This window comes from Halichoeres trimaculatus, unplaced genomic scaffold (genome assembly GCF_033239565.1).
Source record: "Halichoeres trimaculatus isolate MK-OKI-2021-1 unplaced genomic scaffold, fHalTri1.1 fHalTri1_scaffold_8, whole genome shotgun sequence".
In the NCBI taxonomy this organism is placed as follows: domain Eukaryota; kingdom Metazoa; phylum Chordata; class Actinopteri; order Labriformes; family Labridae; genus Halichoeres; species Halichoeres trimaculatus.
In genome coordinates this window covers 21,179,590-21,183,631 of record NW_027437186.1, presented here as the reverse complement: position 1 = coordinate 21,183,631, position 4,042 = coordinate 21,179,590, and the positions used below count along the sequence as shown (strand labels likewise).

The window sequence follows — 4,042 nt, the reverse complement described above, 5'->3', positions numbered from 1 at the left end:
TGGAGTCGTTCTGCAGGGAGAAATGATAGTCGCATTAACCCTTCAACTCTTATTTCATGGCTGCCTCGTTAAGAAGCTTGTGGATTTAATTACCGCTGGTGGAGGCTGGGAAGGTACAAGGCCCCGTGTCGCCGTGTAATTGGAAGCATTTCTCTCTACACCCAACTTAACATTTTCCACCCATCTCTAATTGTCGAGTACAATTCACGCTCATTAATAAGGCGAATTATGTAATTTTCAAAACAGGACTCTGCTGTGGATGATGTAGGGGGATGTTGAGCAATAGACTGATAATTCTAGCAGCGGACTCTAAGCTACAGTCAGTACTTAAAATAGCCTATACAGTATGCTGTTACATATAGGGCAAAGCTATAATTAAAACAGCATCAATTCTAAGAGGTTCTTTTGTGCATAAATAGCATTAATGTTGGAGAAACCCTTAGTGGCCAAACAGTCTGTGCATGTATATTATTTAGGCTTCTGGAGTCAATATCCTAACAGCTGTGTTTGAGGTTTACATTGAGATAACATGCATACACATGCACTGTGAAGCAAACCTTTAGTGCATTTAAGCCAACAAGTCCTATAACTGCCCTTCATCATCATTATTACTATTATCAACATGAGTTCTTGTTTGCCCGTCCATTTTTTGGTTTTGTTATGTTTGTTTTTCTATAAAGTGCATTCAGGCGGAACTGAACTACGCTGATGAGTTCCTCACGGCATCAAAAATTAGAACACCTCAAAAGTATAGCGCTAAGAAGATAAATGCAGCTACCAATTCAATTCACAAGTTACAAGAAATAAGAAGAAAAGAAGATAACTCAAATTTAAGCTCCCTTCAATGACAAGCAGCTACGAGGTATGTTTGGAGTTAATGTTTTAACTTTGTATCGCAATTCAGAGCTCTTGGCTTGAATGACTGAATGACTGACTGAATGAATGAATGAATGAATGCTGTACCCGCCAAAACTATTTGGCTAAGAGAATCTTGATACCGTTTAATCTGTGTATTCTATGTCGTTTTACATGTCTAGATTATGCGATCCCAATGTGTTTGGAGACCTGTCGTAATTTTGTGTTGTTTATAATGAACTTGATAGTCTGTATTGTATTTTGTTCGGAGGCTGCATCTATAATAATAACTATTTAATATGATTTGTTGTATATTATTTATCTTTTCTCTGCTTATTTCTCATGGGTTTGGCCAGAGAATAAAGCACCCCTTTTTTAATCAATATCTGGTGACTCTTGCTGTTGTTGTAGGAAGCTATAAGTCCTGTCACAGAAACAGTCTTAACATCAGAATATTTACAATGTGGCCTCGTTAAAGGTGTCAAATGCTTATTTTTTCTATGAATAGTAATAAACTGGTTCATGTTTCATGTCTTTTTCAGCCAAATTTCCTATTTATTACATGTTTTTGTTGCTGGTGCATTTTGGTAATAGCTCTCAGTGGTTTTTGTTACTCTGATATTAAATCAACAGCCTGCATGCACAAACTTGACCAAAGCAGCTTGTACTTATGACATGGATCAGTTAAATTGAAGTTATTCTGAAAAGCTTGGTTAAAAAGATGAAGGAGCTCTTAATAAGGACCAGCCAGCTGAAAATATTTGACCTTTCCATGAAAGGCCCCGGAATATAAATTAGTTTGACTACTGTAATATGTTGGGCATCTGCTCTGAGGCTACTGTATGACTGGTCTTCATTAATTAACTCCACCCCTTCTGTCCTTATCAGTTCCCGTCTCTTTTTGTTCACTTCCATGCTCTCTTTTCTTCCTTCCCCCAGTGCAAACCAGGTATCAGAGCTACGTGGCTTTGTCAGTTTGCTCACCCGGTCATATCCTCTCCCTCTCTTGTTTAATCACCATTCAGTAACCCCGCAACGGCTGTGTGAATGGCAACATTTAATGGCCCACACTTCATTTGCTCTTTTAAAATTGGCTCAGGTTGATGGCAAACAACAACGACAGGCAGCGGCTGGAATAGAGAAATCACACACGATGACAGTTGTGGCAAGGCGAGGGGCCGAATACCGCTGCTGCAAATGAAGTCCTCAGCCACAAGACTCCATTAAAACGTCGCAACGTGATACCAATCTGCAACTTTATTATTGCTGGGGCCCACTCCTCCCCCCCACGCCAGCACTGTAGCCGCCGCAGTACTCCGTCTTGCATTATCAGAAAACACAGTCATTAAAAAGCATTTGACCTTTTTGTAGCGAGTATCAAGAAATTACCTTTCCTGTTTGGTTCCCCCTTACTCCCCCCTCCCACCTTGTTCGGCAAATAAATCACTTCACTGCAAATTGTAATGCAACTCCTCCTTTGCTCTGAGTGGCGTTTTAGGTCTGCTCTGCCTCGACAGCGCCGGAGGAGATACTGCCGTAATTAAATGTTACATCGGCCAATTGTTTCACAGGGACAATGATGAGGGAGGGGACGGCTGGAGAGGAGAAGAAGAGAGGGTTGTGGGGGTGGTAGGAAGCCGTGGAGGAGACAAGTGGAGGTGAGACAATGCTCCAGGGTTGGACCGTTTGAAGAGAAGATTGCAGAGGCCAGCCAAGGAAAGGGAAGGAAGAGAAAGGCAGTACACAGGTAATAGAAGGAGAGGTTGGAGCAGAGACAGACGGCTAGAAAAAAAAGCTCTTGGCCTCACATTGAGCATCTCAGTGTCATCATCCTAGTCTGTATTGATCTGATGTGTGTGTGAATGTATCCTTGTGTGAGTGTGTGCGAGTGAAATGGACAGATGAAGTGTTAGAAGTGTAACAGCGTATCCTAACACTTTGAAATCCTCTGCTCAGACAGCAGCTATCTCTGATATCTTGGCCTGGCTGCTTTTTACTGACACCCTGAACCAATCGGCTCACATGGTGGAAAACAGCCAAAGTGCCTGTGGCTTATGCGTGGGTGTGATAATGAATATTTATTGTCTTGTGATGCATCTCATCATACACCTCAGCATCCACTCACACACACATTTAGGCCTTATACCCACGCCCACCGCACATGCAAACACAGCTCCTCCCCACGTCTACAGAGCAAGCCTTTGTTTACCCCAGCTGAAATGAAAACTGCAAAGGCAGTTACTCTAGTTGTTACATATCACCCTGTGAGCAATTAGCAAACTGCGCAGGGGATGGAGGGAAAGCAGACACCACCACATGATGTTTTGATGACCCTTGTGTGTTTGATTTCTGGAGAGTGCATGTGGTTATATCTCTGTTGGTGTGTGCTTTTACCTTCATCCATTATTTTATTATATGATTTATGGCCTATCTGGGTTTTCCAACAAAAACGTGGGAGTATAATTCACAGAGGGCACAGATGTAAAAAAGAGGCTGCTTCATATTAATGGGCTGACTCTTAAAAGATATTTTATATGAAGAAATAGAAACACTTTCTCACGTACCTTTAGATTTTTAAATTGTGCAGACACTTAGACATCTGCCTGTGTGAACTCTGCATCAAACAACAAAAGTTAAAGTAAAATAGAATCAGTTTTGTGGTGCTAACAGGGTTGAAAAATTACTACTTTTTAATTTAGTTTTTGTTCTATTTTTGCTTTCTTTTGATAGGACAGCTACAGATGGACTGGAAATATGAAGATATAGCAGGAGGATGGCACAGAGTAAAAGGCCAAATCTGGGAGATTGCCTGAAGACACTGTGAGGTAGACCGTACCCTCTGTATATCCACAGAGATAAATCAGCACCCCAAACACTGCAGTTATTCCCAAAAACATGATAAAATACACCATGTCTCTGTCTTGAGATTTTTGCTGAATAAGGTTTATGACTCATCTAGATTTTCAAGGCTTTTCTAATAGCTTTTATGATAGATAACCTTTTAATATGCATTGAAAAGCAATACTATTCAGTTTGTCTACATTTTTCTTAAACATCTCTTCAGCTTTATGCATAGGTACTACACCATGAAAATGAGAAACTTGCCACGTTTATTTTAAGAGATTTGCTCAATTCAGGACTGTGGTGATAAAAATAATGTGACAATTCAAAATCAGAACCAGGACAG

General features: G+C 40.7%; 1 long non-coding RNA gene across 1 annotated transcript; it reads left to right on the top strand.

Annotated features, from left to right (window-relative positions):
* Positions 1-742: 742 nt before the first annotated feature.
* On the top strand, positions 743-3,720 carry LOC141794688 (uncharacterized). Its single transcript, XR_012598547.1, has 3 exons — positions 743-862; positions 2,427-2,602; positions 3,586-3,720. It is a non-coding gene; the product is annotated as an uncharacterized LOC141794688 (long non-coding RNA).
* Positions 3,721-4,042: the final 322 nt, after the last annotated feature.